Here is an 18563-nt window from a genome sequence, read left to right on the forward strand (position 1 = left end):
CTCCTATTTACTTAGATGCCATTTATTGATATTCATCGCTATTGAATGCTACATTATTGCTCATGCTTTTTGAAACAGTTGTTGCATGTTGTCATTACTATCTGGCCGAACCCATCTATTGTTTATTGCACCCTTGAAAGTTTCGTCTAGAAATATTATTGTTAACTAAGTTTAACCCCTAATTACATAAATTTAATTATTTGAACCAAGATACGTATTTTTGGTCAAATAATTTGCAGCCGTCTGTGGAGATTTCTTAGTTAAAACTTTTAGTTTCTTCTATAGCTACAACTAGCACGAGTCACTAAGGTAAAAAAAAAGCAGAAACAAGAACTCCTTTCTTTGTGTACACAAATCCCAACATGGTAGGTAACCAAGGGGAAAGGGCGAGAATAATAAGTGACCTTCCAACCAACCTCATGAACGTCATCAACGAAAGCTGTAAAATGGTAGACGAAGGCGCGATGCCCAGTGTATCCCCTAGGCGAGATGGGTCACCGCCCCCTTACTGCAACATCACAGAATCTCATGGTAAGGGAGCTTCCACATCTGTGGGGAAAAGACGCCCCCAGCTGTAAAAAAGCTCCTCGAAGCATGGATAACTGACACACTAACTAGCATACTCAATAAGCCTACTCGAGACACTACTATAGGAAACAAAAGGACTTGCACGATACAACAAGTGGACGAGCAGTGCAACCGACCTTTTCCTCCAATGATAGGTATTACTTACAATGTCATTGATAGTGCAGGTGACAATGCCCTTGCAGCCATTCTGAAAAGCATAGAAGAAATGAAGAATGAAAATAAGGCACTCCGAGATCAAATGAAAGAACACCAAGAAAGGGTCGACAAAATACCGGACGCCCCTAAGCTGTTGCCGAACAGGGATGCTGGCCAGTTTGTCGAACAGCCGTATGCAACCCCACATGCTATACCAAAAACCTTTAAAATGCCGCCCTACCTCAGGATATATGATGGCACAACCGACCCTGAAGATCATGTGACTCATTACGCTACCGCTGTAAAAGGCAACGACCTCGCCAAAGAACATGTGTCTTCCATCTTGCTGAAGAAGTTCGGCGAAACTCTCACGGAAGGGGCATTAACATGATATTCGCAGCTACCAACACACTCCATAGAAACCTTTGAAGAAATGGATAACGGCCCGCGCCAGAGCCAAGAAGGCCGAGGTGAGAGAACGACATATTTGCTATTAAACAATCTTTGGGAGAGGGACTGATGGACTTCCTCGCCCGGTTCAATCGAGTAAGGATGACTTTGCCAAACGTGTCCGAAGGGATGGCGGTCGCAGCTTTTCAGAACGAATTACGTAGGGATGGTTCAAAATCAACGAGGAAGCTGTTGAGTCGGTTGATGAAGTACCCCCAACCACTTGGGATGAAATCTACAATGCTTACTGTGCTGAGGTCCATGTAGATGAGGATGACCTCAACGGGTCAACCCACCGACTAACCTCGGTACAAGCGGAATCAAGAAAGGATCGAAGAGACAATGCTAGAAGAGATCATCCAATTTCGCGACCTAATAGGGAACGACATCAACCATATATCAGAACAACCGCCGCTCCCTCCCCCGCTACGAAGAAGGTCCATCTAGTACCAAGGACAGGAACCCATCGCAACAACAGAGGTATGCCCCCTATTATATGCTCGCAATTTTTGGGTATCACCTACAGAGATAGTCTACGCCCTGGAAAAGCTCGAGCCAAAAGTGAAGTGGCCACCAAAGATGAGATCGGACCCTAACACTAGAAAATTTGACACCCTCTGCGAGTTCCACCAGAACGAGGGCACAAAACTGAAGACTACATCTCCCTAAGGCAGGAAGTCTTGAATATGCTACAACAAAGACACCTTAAAGAGCTGCTAAGCGATAAGGGAAGAACCAATTTCACTAGAGGACGCGAACATCAAGGGCTGCCTAAGCCACTCTCACCAGCTCATACCATCGGCAACGACTCCTCTATCATAAATGTGAAGTTCACCACCACCCACAAACTCAAGTGATCTATCACTCGCTAACGGTACAATGAACTCGAAGAAAGTATCATCTTCGACAAGTCCGACGCCGTTTGCTTTTCCTCATAATGATGCCCTCGTTATTACTCTGCAAACTTTAGATACTGATGTTAAACGCATTATGATATATGAGGGAAGCGGCGTCTGCATTATCCATCCCCGAGTACTTATCCAAATGAAACTCGAGGATAAGATAGTACCGTACTACATCACACTAACTAGTTTTAACAATGCAGTTTAACAGACGTCAAGGGAAATTACACTCCCTGTTTTGGTCGGCGTCGTGACTCTGGAAATAATATTCCACATCATGGACCAAGATACCGCATACAACGCCATAGTGGGATGACCGTGGATATACCCCATGAAGGTCGTCCCCTCCAGCTTATACCAAGTCGTCAAATTCCCAACTCCCTGGGGAATATTCAGCATACAAGGAGAGCAGCGTACATCCTGGGAATGATACCGCATTGCTTTAGACAGCATGACCACCCAACAAAGGAAGGATAAAGAAAAAGAGGCATAGCAATCAGCAGGGTCGAGGTCGGGGCATGGCGAGATCGAGGAAGGCATCAAAGATCCCGACATAATCGAAGCCGCAACATCGACCATTGAAAACCTTGACCCCGTTCAATTAGACCCCAATGACCATAGCAAGAAGGCCTATATCGGTTGCAAACTTCAAGACCTAGGTAAATTCAGTCAATTCTTAAAAGCTAACGCGGATATATTTTCTTTCAACTATGCAGATATGCCGGGAATCCCAAAATTAATCGTCACACACAAATTAAACGTCGACTCCTTCCAACCCCCGGTGAGGAAGGTCAGGCGTAAATTCAACTCCACAATCAATAACGTAGTGCGCGAGGAAGTGGAAAAACTGTTAAAAAATGGTTCCATCAGGGAGTCGAAGTACCCCAAGTGGGTCGTCAACGTAGTAATGGTTAAAAAGAAGAATGAGAAATGGTGGATGTTTGTTGACGAGCTTGCCGGAACTATTGTTGGACTCGTTTACGGCAACGGGGAAAAGAGGGGAAATTATAAAATGACACATATACTACAACAACAACAGCATAAACAGTATAGTCCCATAAATGAGGTACGAGGAGGATAGTGTGTATGCCGACCTTACCCCTATTTTTAAGAAGACAGAGAGGCTATTTTCGGTAGACAAAATGACACAAACAAACTAATAGATTTTAAATTTTTTTATGCTCTCACACACCTCTAAGAAAGTGAGTACACTCAAGGGTATATTTATTTCACTTTATAATAGTTCAGGGTTAGTAAGACTCGCGCAAAATATAGGTATGTAACAACACATTGAGACAAGTTCAGGGTTTTTTTTATGCCTTTTCCCTAAATTTTATGCAAGGACCAAAAGCATTAAATTTGAAATTGTTAAAAAAATAACAATATGAGATACTTCACCTATGATCTTACACGTTAAAGAGGGGATATACTAATAGAGACTTTCTTATAGGTTTACTTTTGTTACGCTTTTTTTTGGGGTGGTAAAAAGGAAATCTTAATATTATAAACTACTCCTGTTAGAAGAGTTATTATATAGCTTGATTTTAGGATACATAGTATCTAAACAATCATTTTCAACGGAAGGAAAAGGAAAACAGGAAGTACATCATGTTGCATTAAGCTATCAAAAAAGTCTAAATTGCTTCGATATTTAGCATGATCATCTGTCACCTTGTTGCGTTCCCTAAAGTTGTGTTTTACTTCTGACTTTCCTCTTAAGCATTAGCCGTCGCTAATTTTACTAACTGATAGTAATTGTGATATTTTATACTTCAATACCACACAAGAAGGGGTGATTTATGTGGTGTCCAGTTTTTCGCTTAAGTTGTTTATGGAAGGACATGGTTCTTCTATGTGTTCCAACTATTACTGTTGCGGAATAATAAGTACAGAAATTAAAGAACACAAAGATTTTACGTGGAAAATACCTGGCTCAAAAGGTGAAAAAATTACGACCTACTTTCCAGTAGGATTTTTCCAAACTCTCCATTAAAATCACTGAGCCAAAAACTGCATTTACAAAAACTCTTTTGTAAACCTAGGACTAACTCTAATCCCGTTATAACACACAACCTCAACTGTTACGACAACTTCAAGTTAACTCTAACTTGAAAACTCTGAGTACCTAATACAATTGCTTCTAGATAAAGCTGAAAGGTACAATATGAAAACACCTACTACAATTGAAATAGAATAAAAGACAGACACACGGAACTGGTTCTTCTATCTGGTTCAAGTAGCTTCAGGTTTGCACGCTTGAATCACATACAAATTGCTTGCAAAACTGCCTTGCTATTTTTCTCTCAATTCACGTTTAACTTCAGCTTATGTGCGTTACCTGTAAAAGAGAACAACACTGATATTTATGGAGTTAGTAAATAGAGATTGACTAAAATTTTGATGCTACTCTTCTTTGGTAGAAGAGTTCTAATTGATCTCAACTTCTAACTCTATCCTTCTCTTAAACCGTGTTCTCTTTGAGTAAAGAGTCTTTCTCCTTATCCAATATGCAACCTTTTCGATCAAGATCAGGAGATATTACTTCTGATAAGTTAGGTTTATCTCCTTCACGTGCATCTCACATGTTTGAGTTGACCATATATGTGCTTCACTAGGATGGACTTGGTCCATGTCTGAGTTACTTTGTCAGTCTTCAAAACTCACCTTTACTTGGGCCAACAAATTCCCCCTTTTTGATGATGACACTCTGTGCTTTTCGTTCACTTAGGCCCTGTCATAACTCAGCTCAATCATCAATGCAAAGTTAGAAATTTTTTACTTATCATCAAGGACCAGGTTCATTAGGTTATAAACATCACTTATTAAGAATATAAAGCACAATATTTCTTCCCCCTTTTGGCATCATCGAAAAGTTGCATAAATAGAGTGTGATTCCCATATTCTAAAAATTACACATGGAAAATAGGGCAACTGCAAGTGCAATCATGGATTAATCATCAGTAATCAACCAAACATATTCAAACTATCAAGGAAAGATAAACAGTCAACAAGATCTAAAGCAGCAAACTTCATTGATAGAGAATATGATTCTGCCACAATCCACGAAAAGAAATAAAAATAGTCAAAATATTAGCAAAACAAGAAAATCCCTAATTTGGGTCACTGAAAGGTCTAGACAAAGTTCAAGAAATGAAGGCTAAGGAAATTAAGGCTTGGAAGAACAGAGGGTTGGGTTTTGGCTTGGAAAAGGTGCAGCATGTCTTGAAGAATGCCATCATTCTTCTCCTTTTTTTGTGAGCTTAGTTCTGAGAGCATCTCTCTCAGATTCAACCTCTGCCAACCGAGTCTTCAGCCTAGCTATCTCAGCATCCTTTGCCCTACTATCCTGCAATAGAGCTCTGACCTTGCTATTGATAGGTGTCTTTTTAGATGAACCAGGTTCATTGGGAATGGTATTGACCTCATAGTCACAAGCAATCAGAGTGTTGATTCCAAAATTGTCTTTGATTGTGGCCATCTCCCACTTCTTCAATGGCACCTTGCAACGAGAAAGAACAGTAGTAAGAATAAAACCATAAGGAGTGACATGGGCCTTGGAGCCATTGATAACCCTATCAAACAACTTGATCATAAATGCAGGCCAGTTCATCTGCCTTCCACTTTCAAGATGTCACACCTCCTTTTTCTGTCCCCGCAAGGGGTGAAGGAGTTTTTCCAATTAAAGGACAATCGAAACGAGATTTGTTTTTTATTTCAGAGTCGCCACTTGGGAGATTTAGGGTGTCCCAAGTCACCAATTTAATCCCGAATCGAGGAAAAGAATGACTCTGTATTACAGTCCGCGAACCAGAAATCTGGATAAGGAATTCTGTTAACCAGGGAGAAGGTGTTAGGCATTCCCGAGTTCCGTGGTTCTAGCACGGTCGCTCAACTGTCATATTCGGCTTGTTTATCTGATTTTATATAAATATGAGCTCATGTGCAAGTTTTAACTTTTAACCGCTTTTGTCATTATTATTATTTTTATCAAGAATTGCAACATCGTGGAAAACGCATCTCTAACCACGTCACATCAATGCACCCGTGGTTGTTGGCACATTTCAACTCTGTTGAGATTTGGATTTGGGTCACATAAATGTGCACCCGAGTTTAAGAAGATAACATTATTAAATACGCGCCTAAAGCGACTAGCGTATCATCATTTTGGGTAGGGCCGTGAAATTTGCTAAACGGTCCATCCCGAAGTCTAAACATTTTTTTTAAAAGAAAATATTTACTGAGGGGCCCGCAATTTTTGTATTTTTATTCGACGAGGCTCATCTCATTCTTATTTTTTAAAGGGATTTGCAACGTCATGGACACGCATCTCAAACCACGTCACAATCAATGCACCCGTGGTTAGAGACACATTTCGATTCCGCTGAGATTTGGATTTGGGTCACATAAATGTGCACCCGAATTTAAGAAAGTAAGATTAATTAAGACGCGTCCTAAAGAACTAGCGTGTTGTTATTTTGGGTAAGACCGTGGAGTTCGCTAAGCAGCCTATCCCGAGTTCTAAGTACTTAACACATACATTTTTTTTGTGAGGGCCCCGCAGTTTGTACGTTTTATCTGGCGAGGCTCGTCTCATTTTTATTGAAAAGGTCGTCCTATAGTGGATATGTTTCCTATTGAGTTTGTCTCGAATAATGAAAGAAGAGGAACAATTCAACTTTATTTACATGCTCACAAGTTAGTTATAGTCGGGTTCCTAATATGATTTGCAAAATCCGCACATGAACGCGAATATAGGCAGTCGTTTAGATATTACGGGCCCAGGCCCAATGTGCATAAAGTTAAACTCGGCCTGGGCCACTCTTATTCCAATTGGGCCTATTCAACTTATTTGATGTATGTTTGACATTTATAAATAGGGGGGGGGGGGAACGGAAATGCGATGTACTGCTTGCCTTAATCAAGCCATATTCCTACCAACTTAAAACATGCCATTTGTTTAAAGAAGGAATATCTAACATGTTTCTTGACAAAACAATAATGAACTAATAGAACCTGGCTATAACAACATTAATCCCTTTCAATTATAAGCAACACCTAGAGTTTTCCAACTAAATGGTATGTATAAAAGTTCAATTACATCACATCTAACCACATAGTTCTATTAGGGAAAGTAAACTATCATGCAGACAACCTATTTTCAATACATTTTTAAAGCTAATTCAAAATAACTTCAACTCTTCCAATTTTCTTTGTATTCACGCTTCAAATTTCAGCTTACATTGACAGTGTATCGGTCATGTACCTGGTATAGGAAAGCAAAAGAAGAAGAAGATCAGTGCAACAGTAGCACACACACAGCAACAACAGCAACAGAAAAGCAGCAACACAAAGACAACAATCAGCAGCAACAACCCAGCAGTCAGATTTTGTTATTAACAGCAGGCCCAGTAAAGCAAAATCCAATGATACCCAGTAGAGAAACCAACAACAGATTTAAACCAAATAGAAATCCAGTGAGCTTTCAGAAAGAACCCAAAATACCCAGCTGAAACAGTGTTGTACCAGCAGGAAAACCAAGGAAAACTAAGCTGAAAACCCAGCAGCGTACCCAACAAAGACTGGCCAAACAGAGAAGGAAAACAGGTTCAGAAACACAGTGACTTCTGCTTGTTATGTTCAGAAATCCAACACTAACTCTCAACACTTAAAAATTGTCCAGCCTCTGATTTCTGATTTTCTCCCCTCTTAAACTCTGATCTCTAACCTTAAATGAGCCTATTTATAGGCAAAATACAAGCAAGCCCCAGGCTGCCTCGTTTCCCCCAGCCCTCAACTCTGCCCATACCCCTTTATTTCCCATTAACATGTGTTTTGTGCCCCAATGGTATGGGGCAACTGACAATCCTCAATTACCCCCATGCTACCAAGTTTTGTTCCCCACTATTGCATTAGTTTAATTCTATTTTAGTACCCTATTGTCAGCCCACTTAAACTAATCATTTCTGATCTTTTCATGCCCCCAAACTACCCCTGTTAACCCCTGGTTATTACTGTTTTACCCTGCTTCAACAGCCTGAGGTTTTGAACTTATGAAAGTTCAAACTCAAGTTGCCCTAAACCGAGTTCTATTTATCACATTGCGGCTACAAACCACTCACAGATAATGTCAAACAATCCGCTAAACGACAATGATTCGATCAATCATATGAAGCTATACGAATCAGAATATTTGAACATTCAGTCCTATAAACTAATTGACGACGTTTATCTAATCGGCTATACTAATTATAACATAGAACAATCAGTCGATCAAACAAACAACACGAATAGGGCATCAACTGCCTTCAACAATTTTGCACGACACATGGAATCTATATGAATTATCTGTTCGACGATATTAATCAAATCGAATATGCATCTTATCATATGCATTTAACAATAAGCAGAAGAGTAATCGACCAAATAAAAAGGTCTTACGGAGATGGGGAAAAATTGAAAGAAAACATCAGAAATACCAAACAAACTGACTAAACATGTCATCAAATTCAAACAACACTCAGACAAAAATAGAAAAGAACAAAGGGAACTCACTCTGGAAGCTCAACAACAAATGACCCAGGCCTGAGTTGGATTTGAACATTTGAGGTCGAACAGACTCTAATCGAGCTATTCTCAACCGAGAACACTTCGATTAAGGTCTATTAGACCCCAACCCTCCGTTTAAATTGGCCGGATTCCAAAAGTTCTTGTGTTCTAGGGTTCGAACAGTCTGATTTTGGGGCTTGAGGATTTGTGGGTAGATTCAGACCAAACTAAGCTTGGTTTGGTCACGAGTGAGGGCAGGGTAATGGCTGGTATGAATCCGGGGTGGGTTGGTGTAGATCGGGGTTTTGCTCGAACCTTCAAACGAAGATTTGAGACGATGGGGAATGATTTGAACCCAACAGTTTGCAAATCCGTGTTCAGGGTGATTGGGTGCATCAGGGGTGTTACTTTGGTAGTCACCGGCATCGTTGCCGCCGGGTTCATGGTGAGAGTGTATGGGGGCGGCTAGGGTTTGGAACGGGGGTTTGGGTTTGTGTTTGGGACGATGGAAGGGGGTGAAGGGGGGGGGGGTTTGGTTTTGGGGCGTGGGGTGTGATGAGAGGCTTATATACGGAACGTGGCAATTGATTTGAGCCATTAGATCAAATGATCTCAACGGCTTGGATTAACTGGTAAGGGACAAGACGGGGTCGTTTGGTATAGAAACGGGGTCGTTTGGTTTTAATGAAGGGCTGGGTTGACCCGGGTAAGCAGGTCGGGTTACGGGCGTGAGCGTGGACCGTTGGATGAGTATGGATGAATGGCTCAAATCAAACGCCCTATGCGGCGTCGTTTTGGGGGTGTGCCTAGAAGGCCTGGCTTTGGACTGGGTCGTGGTGTTGGTTTGGGCCTGATTTTAGTTGAATTTTTTTGGCCCAAATCCGATACCTTCCCTCTTTATAATTAAACAAAAATTCCTAAAAACCAAAATTAAACTACACAAACATTAATTAACACCTAACAATAGTTATCACACGAATTAAAACATTTAATAAAATTACCATGACAACAAAATAGAATAAAATGCCTATTTTTTGTGATTTTCGCTTTTACAAACCAAATAATGGTTAGTTAATTCCCAAAATGTACCATTTTCCCTAAATGCATGTATTTTTTGTATTTTTTGACTATAGCAAGGCGAGCATTTACGGGCAAAACAATTATCAAAATGTCACACAAATCCTCAAAATTGTACCCGAAGGTAACTTGTTTTATTTCTTTTCCGATTTCTTTTGGAGTAGTTTCCGTGAAGCAAAAATCACATGCTCACAGCTGCCCCTCTTTGTCCGAAAGCACAAGGAGCTTTCGTGCAAAGATAAAGTGAGCAGACATGAGCGACTTTGCTCGTTGGAAGACTCCGTGTGAAGCATTTTGTTTTGAAAAATATTTAACCGAACCTTTGCTTCAAAGGTTTCCTACATATCCCTGGCTAGAAGGGAATCAGGTTAATGTAGTTCAGGAAGTTTTGGTAGCTGGGACTACCATGGGACTGTGATTTGGCTGTTACTGCTGCTGTATGTTGTTACCATTGCTTTACCGATCTCCTTGTTACACCGTGCTTAAAAGAAAAAATCAAGAAGCTAGGCTAGACTACGGATCATGAGATCTCATCTATCTTCAACTTGTTCTTGTTGCCTTGCTTTCTTGGCGGCTTGTGCTTCTTCCGGTGCTTTTCTTCCGAGAACTCAGGGATGACACTGGCCTTTTGCTTTTCTGAATACCAGTTTTCATCATTTTGCTCGGTCCGCTGGGGATATGGCTTCTTTCATTAAACTCTTTGGTGATTCCACTGGGGATACGACTTTCTTCATCAGATTTGTTGTGCTGGGCATAATTTAATGTTCACAGGCCGCTTCTTTCAAGATGCGTCTTTTCTTCCTTTTGACTCATGCGCTTGAATTTGTGCTGGGACCTCTTGTTGCAACCTTCTGCTTTCCGGTGCTGGGGATTTTTATTGTTTCCTGCTGGGGATTCCTGTGGTAACCCTCTGCCTTCCGGTGGGTTACTGATTTCAAGATCTACAGTATAAGACTGAAAAGTATTCCTCTCGTTATACAGGTGGGCGCCTGAGACATGAAATGTAAAGACTGAAAAGTATTCCTCTCGTTATACAGGTGGACACCTATTTAACTAAGACATGAAAATATTCCTCTCATTATACAGGTGGGCGCCTATTTAACTAAGACATAAAAGTATTCCTCTCATTATACAGGTGGGCGCCTATTTAACTAAGACATAAAAATATTCCTCTCATTATACAGGTGGGCGCCTATTTAACTAAGACATAAAAGTATTCCTCTCATTATACAGGTGGGTGCCTATTTAACTAAAGCATAAAAGTATTCCTCTCATTATACAGGTGAGCGCCTATTTAACTAAGACATAAAAATATTCCTCTCATTATACAGGTGGACGCCTATTTAACTAAAGCATAAAAGTATTCCTCTCATTATACAGGTGGGCGCCTATTTAACTAAAGCATAAAAGTATTCCTCTCATTATACAGGTGGGCGCCTATTTAACTAAGACATAAAAAATATTTGAATTTGTTTCCTCATTCCTCCGAGAAATTGTTTTTGATAACGGCAGAAAATTTTCTGCCCCGGTTTTGGTGACCTTCCTTGTGGCGTGTCTTTCTGCCATCATCAACCTTTATTTTCCTATAGAAATCAAAGAGAATCTTGTTAGTTTTAACATGGTGAGTGATCGTGTCACTCCTGCTGGGGGATGATTTTCCTTTCCCTTTCCCTTGCTCTGTGCTCCCAAAACTGGTTGGGGATAAAGTTGCTTGCTGGGGATGATATGTCTGCTAGGGATGGTATTTCTGCTGGGGATGGTTTTCCATTTACCCTTTCCCCGCTCTTTGTTGTCTGACCCCTTGGACCTTGGTCCGTGATCTATCAAAGTTCTTGTTGGGGATCTTCTTGGAATTTGGTCCACAAGTCTTTCAACTATCGTTTTCCGCCTTTCTTCACGTTCCCCTTAATTTTCTAGGCCAGTTTGTCATTTGGTTTTGCAACAAACCGCCTTTTGTCTTATTGCCTTGGCTTTGGCCTGTCCCCTTCACATTTTGCTTTGTACCGTTTTGTCCCCTGGTAGTAAACTTTGAAAAATCCTTCTCAAAACAAATTTCTGGAAAAAGTCTTTTAGACAAAGAAATGAAAAAGATAGAAAAAGAGAAAATTTTTTCTGAACAAGTGCTGGGAGAGAAAAATGAAAGAACTTATCTGGACGGTACGACTGGTCCCAACGATCATGTCGTGCATTACGGATTAATCGACCCAGTCTATTTGTACCAATCAATCTTCCTGATGGCCTCCCTTGCTGGGGATAAATAGGTGCCCACCTCTTCGCAAATGCGGATCCTTTTTGCCAATCTATTTTGTTGCCTTATAGTGCCCTTCGAGGGGTTTTCACTAATAAGACTCTCTCCTTTCTCTCAGCTCCCGTCGCCTTATGGTGCCTGTGAAAGTTTTCACCAATAAGACTCTCTCATTTTATTTCTCTCATCTTTCGTCGCCTTATGGTGCCTGTGAAGGTTTTCACCGATAAGACTCTCTCATTTTTCAGCGGGGGATTGGAGTGCTGCCGATATGACTCTCTCCTCCGGAGATTCTTTTCGGCTATCAATTCATTTCCAGTTTATGACCCTCTTCTTTGCTGGGGGTCAGTGTATTATTCTCGGCTTCCATTTGCCTGACTTGGCACCTCTCGGATATTGATCGGGGCGAACTTGCCTTTTGCTTCGATCTGATGCGGGAGGATCCGTTTCAATACTTGTTGCCCTACTTCAAATTTTCTGGGGTGTACCTTCTTATTGTATGGCCTCGCCATTCTTTTCTGATACAACTGGCCATGACACACTGCTGCCAATCGTTTTTCATCTATTAAGTTCAACTGCTCCAGTCGAGCTTTGACCCATTCATCGTCGTCAATCCCAACTTCAGCGACAATTCGGAGGGATGGAATTTCGACCTCTGCCGGTATTACCGCTTCAGTTCCGTATACCAACAAATAAGGAGTTGCACCTATAAAAGTCCGGACTATAGTGCGATAACCCAACAAGGCAAAAGGTAATTTCTCATGCCATTGTCTAGATCCTTCTACCATCTTCCTCAGTATCTTCTTGATGTTCTTATTGGCTGCTTCAACTGCTCCATTCGCCTTGGGACGATATGGGGTGTAATTGCGGTGTGTGATCTTAAATTGTTGGCATACCTCCCTCATCAAATTGCTATTAAGATTTGCACCATTCTCCGTGATGATCACTTTTGGGACCCCAAATCTGCAGATGATATGGGAGTGAACAAAATCCACCACTACCTTCTTGGTTACCGACTTGAAAGTTTTAGCTTCAACCCACTTGGTGAAGTAGTCGATGGTCACCAGAATGAACCTGTGGCCATTGGTCGCTGCCGGCTCAATAGGCCCAATGACATCCATGCCCCATGCAACAAATGGCCATGGCGCTGACATTGTATGCAATTCTGTCGGCGGAGAATGAATCAGATCTCCGTGTATCTGACATTGATGGCATTTCCTCACGAAATTGATACAATCATGCTCCATAGTGAGCCAATAGTACCCTGCTCGAAGAAACTTCTTTGCCAATACATATCCGCTCATATGTGGCCCACAAACTTCAGCATGCACCTCTGCCATAACCGTCGTGGCTTGACCGGCGTCTATACATCTTAGCAATCCCAAATCTGGGGTTCTTCTGTACAACACTCCTCCACTGAGGAAGAAACCGTTTGACAAACGCCGGATGGCTCTTTTTTGGTCTCCGGTGGCCTGCTCCAGATATATCCCCATCTTGAGGTACTCCTTTATGTCATAAAACCATGGCTCGCCATCCACTTCCTCTTCTACCATGCTGCAATAAGCATGCTGATCACAAACCTGAATGTGCAAAGGGCCAACATACATTTTGTCGGGGTGGTGTAACATTGATGCTAAGGTGGCCAATGCATCGGCAACCTCATTATGAACTCTCGGGATATGTCTGAATTCCACTGATCGAAATCGCTTGCTCAGATCGTGCAAACATTGTCGATATGGTATGAGTTTCAAATCCCGTGTTTCCCACTCACCCTGAATCTGATGCACCAGGAGGTCCGAGTCTCCCAAGACCAAAACGTCCTGGACATCCATGTCTGCAGCTAGTCGTAGACCCAAAATGCACGCTTCATACTCTGCCATGTTGTTGGTACAATAAAAGCGTAGCTGAGCTGTAACATGATAGTGACGTCCTGTTTCAGAAATGAGTACCGCTCCTATTCCAACCCCTTTCGCGTTTGCGGCTCCATCAAAGAAAAGCTTCCATCTTGGTTCCTCGGGTAATTCCAGCTCACCTATATGCATTACTTCCTCGTCTGGAAAATACGTCCTCAAAGGCTCGTATTCTTCATCAACGGGATTCTCAGCCAAGTGGTCGGCCAGCGCTTAGGCTTTCATGGCCATCCTCTTCACATAGACGATATCAAACTCTGTGAGCAAAATATGCCATTTTGCTAACCTCCCTGTAGGCATAGGTTTCTGGAAAATGTACTTTAATGGATCCAAACGGGAAATGAGATAAGTAGTATACGAGGACAAGTAATGTTTCAACTTCTGAGCCACCCAAGTTAGGGCGCAACATGTCCTCTCGAGTTGAGTGTACTTGACCTCATACACTATAAACTTCTTGCTAAGATAATAAATGGCCTGCTCCTTCCTTCCGGTAATGTCATGTTGCCCCAACACGTAGCCAAACGAATTCTCCAAGACCGTCAGATAAAGAATTAATGGTCTCCCCGGCTCAGGTGGAACCAACACAGGTGGATTGGACAGATACCCTTTGGTCTGGTCGAAAGCCTCTTGACACTCCGCTGTCCAGTCTACCGCAACATTTTTCTTTAGCAGCCGAAATATGGGTTCACAAGTCGCCGTGAGTTGAGCGATGAACCTGCTGATATAATTTAGTCTTCCCAATAGACTCATTACCTCCGTTTTGTTCTTTGGCAGTGGCAAATCTTGGATGGATTTGATCTTGGATGGGTCCAACTCAATACCCCGTCGACTGACGATGAATCCTAACAGCTTTCCTGATGGAATCCCGAAGGCGCATTTGGCCGGGTTGAGCTTAATATCATACCTTCGAAGTCTTTGAAAGAACTTCCTTAAGTCTGCTACATGGTCTTCCTGGCGCCAAGACTTTATGATCACATCATCTACGTACACTTTAATTTCTTTGTGTATCATGTCGTGAAACACAGTAGTCATTGCTCTCATGTACATTGCCCCAGAATTCTTCAATCCGAATGGCATTACCCGGTAGCAGTAAGTTCCCCATGGCGTAATGAAAGTCGTCTTTTCCGCATCTTCTTCGTCCATTAAGATCTGATGATATCCTGCATAGCAGTCCACAAAGGATCCGATCTCGTGCCCAGCGCAATTATCGATAAAGATATGGATGTTGGGCAATGGAAAGTTATCCTTAGGACTTGCTTTGTTGAGATTGCGGTAGTCGACACATACCCTGATTTTTCCATCCTTCTTCGACACTGGTACCACATTGGCCAACCAATCGGGATATCGAGTGACCCGAATAACTTTTGCCTGCAGCTACTTGGTCACTTCTTATTTGATCTTCACACTCATATTTGTCTTAAACTTTCTCAGTTTTTTCTTGACCGGAGGGTATGCCGAGTCAGTGGGCAACTTGTGAACCACTAGATCGGTGCTTAATCCCGGCATATCATCATATGACCATGCAAAAATGTCTTTGAACTCGATGAGGGCTTTGATCAATTCCTTCCTGATGTTTGGCTCAATGTGGATGCTGATTTTGGTTTCTCTGACATTATCTGCATCCCCTAGATTTACAGCCTCGGTGTCATTCAGATTAGGCTTGGGTTTCTCTTCGAATTGGCACAGTTCTCGGTTTATTTCTTCGAAGGCTTTATCCTCGTCATATTCATACTCATCGTCATAACCGATCTCTTGTATAATTAAGTCGGAGTCAGATTGATTTATTAGACTAGGTCGAAGATCCATTGTGCATGCCATGTCATTAGAACCAGTAAAAAGAGAACTGTTCAGAAAGAGAAAAGGACAAAACAAAATTAAAATGAGACAAGAAAAGAGAATTTTATTAAAAATGCGGGATAACAGAGTTCACACTTTTACAAAATAAAATGAGATTTGGATTACACCCTGGAATAATCCGAAAACAAGGAAGCAAAAATCAAAGCCTACTACCAAGACTCCCCCGGATAGGAAGATGAGTAACCGTCCAATTGTTGGTTTTGGCCTCAGGCCCCACAAACTGTATGTCTGCTCCGCCGGAACCCTCTCCAACTTCTATCACATGGACATCAACAAACAGCCGTTCGAAGCTCTGATTCAAATCCCCGTCCATCCCAATCAATGGTCCGAGAATTTTCGGGACCGGTGACCCCTTGGCACTTGCTCTAATAAAGGATCTTGAGAGACGCGGAATGGGTTTGGGAAGAAACCAAACTCTCTTCTTCATTTTCCGAGCTCGCTTTACATCTGCCGCATTCGGTTTGAACCCCAATCCAAAGGTATCCAAATTTTTGGGCAAGGAGACAGGTTGGACAATCCCCTAAAGCTCAGCCCCCAGGCCTTTTCCTGGCACAAACCCATTGCCCAGCATCTCTGAAACCATCATGACCGTTGCGGAAGCTACCCTGGGGTGTAGAATGATTTCACCTTTGGGAATCTTGTTTGCCGACACTGCATCGAAAATCTGGTAAACCCAGGGACTTTTGTCATCATTGGTTTCTATGAAGGGAACAATGGCGCCTCCCATGGTACACGCAGTGTCCTCCCCATGCAAAACGACATCTTGTCTGTCCCATTCGAACTTGATCATTTGATGCAAGGTGGATGGCACCGCTTTGGCCGCGTGGATCCACGGTCGCCCCAACAAAAGGTTATAAGATATCGCAGCATCCAATACCTGGAACTCCATGGTAAACTGGACCGGACCGATGGTCAACTCAAGTATAATATCCCCCACAGTGGCCGTTCCACTTCCATCAAATCCTCGGACGCAAATGCTATTTTTGCGGATTCTACCATGGTCAATCTTCAACTGGTTCAGGGTGGATAACGGACAAATATTGGCACTTGAGCCATTATCCACCAACGCCCGGGTAACTGCCGAATCTTCACATTTGACAATTAAGTAGAGAGCTTTATTATGTTCTATGCCCTCCACTGGCAGATCGTCATAAGAGAATGTTACCCTGTTTACCTCAAAAATTTTGTTGGCAATTGTTTCAAGGTGGTTTACTGAAATTTCATTGGGCACATGAGCTTCATTCAGTATCTTCATCAGGGCCCGGCGATGTTCATTCGAATGGATCAATAGTGACAACAACGAGATCTGGGCCGGTGTTTTCTTCAATTGTTCGACCACGGAGTAATCCTGCATTTTCATCTTCTTCAAGAATTCCTCAGCCTCTTCTTGTGACACGGGTTTCTTTGCTACTGCTAGGTTGGACCTTCTCAACTCCACTGGAGCAAAACACCGTCCTGATCGAGTCAGTCCCTGCGCCTCACAACTATCCTCCTCCACTTGCTTTCCCTTGTACATTACCACTGCCTTTTCATACTTCCAAGGCACGGCCTTGCTATCAATCACTGGTAATTGGACTACCGGCTTTATGGTGACTAGTTCCCTACAGACCCCTTTCAATACAACTACGAGTGTGGATGATGTCCCTGATGCTACCAATTTGGCTGGCTCTGGTTTCTTTGTTGCGGTGGACGTATTCTTCCCTAATATCACCACTGGCTTGACATCTTCCCTCTTCAACTGCACCCCTGCTTCCCCACCGGTTGATTCTTCTTTCGGAGCGGCCTGGATCATCATCACTGTCTGTGAGGGTTTCCTCGGCTCTCCTCCCTTGTATACCAACTCGATCATGTGAGCTTCGTGGTGTACTGGTAATGGGTTCTGGTTGATTTTGGTGCCTCTAGCGTCTGTACCTCGATCTTGTTGGCATCAATAAGATCTTGTATTGCATGCCTCAACCTCCAACACTTTTCGGTATCATGCCCAAGCATTCCCGAGCAGTACTCATAGCTTATCGATCGGTCCAAGTTTTGGGGTGGGGGTTTTGGCCCTCTAGGCTCGATAGGACTCACCAAACCTAGCTGCCTCAATTTGTGGAACAAGGCGGTGTAGGTCTCTCCCAACTCAGTAAAAGCTCTCTGTCTCTGTTGCCTGCCATTTCTAGCAGCTTGATTTCCTCGAAAGCCCGCCCCTGGAGGGTTCCTGTATGTCCTTGGTGGAGGATAGGCATTTTGTGGTGGAGGGTATGTGTTCTGTGGGGGTGCATATGTGTTTTGGGGAGCCGGCGCGCGCCATTGTGGGCGAACCGGAGGCTGAGTGTATGTTTGGGCTTGATGCACGAAGAAGTGTGGTTCTTGAGGTGGATAGTGGTGTTGTGGCGGGCTGTATGGATAATTTGGCCTGTGGGGTCTAGGCTAGTTGTAGTATGGTCTGCCGGACCTGGACCAACTGCCTGTCTCAACCGTGGCGACTTCTTCTTTCTTCTTCCTTCCCACCGCACCTCCCGTGCCGCTCTGAATAGCCTGGGTCGTTGCCTTGAGCGCTGAGTAATTCAGGATTTTATCGAACCTTAGTCCCTCCTCTATCATGACCCCTATCTTTACTACTTCATTGAAGGATTTTCCAACCGTCGTCACCAAGTGACCAAAGTAAGTTGGATCCAGCGTTTGCAGGAAGTAGTCCACCATTTCTCCCTCTCTTATGGGAGGATCAACCCTGGCTGCCTGTTCTCTCCAGCGGAAACCAAACTCTCGAAAGCTTTCCCCAGGCTTCTTTTTGGTTCTCAGTAATGTGAGATGGTCAGGGACTATCTTGAGATTGTATTGAAAGTGACCCGCGAAAGCCTGCGCTAGATC

The sequence above is a fragment of the Nicotiana tabacum genome, chromosome 8 (assembly GCF_000715075.1).
Source record: "Nicotiana tabacum cultivar K326 chromosome 8, ASM71507v2, whole genome shotgun sequence".
Classification (NCBI taxonomy): domain Eukaryota; kingdom Viridiplantae; phylum Streptophyta; class Magnoliopsida; order Solanales; family Solanaceae; genus Nicotiana; species Nicotiana tabacum.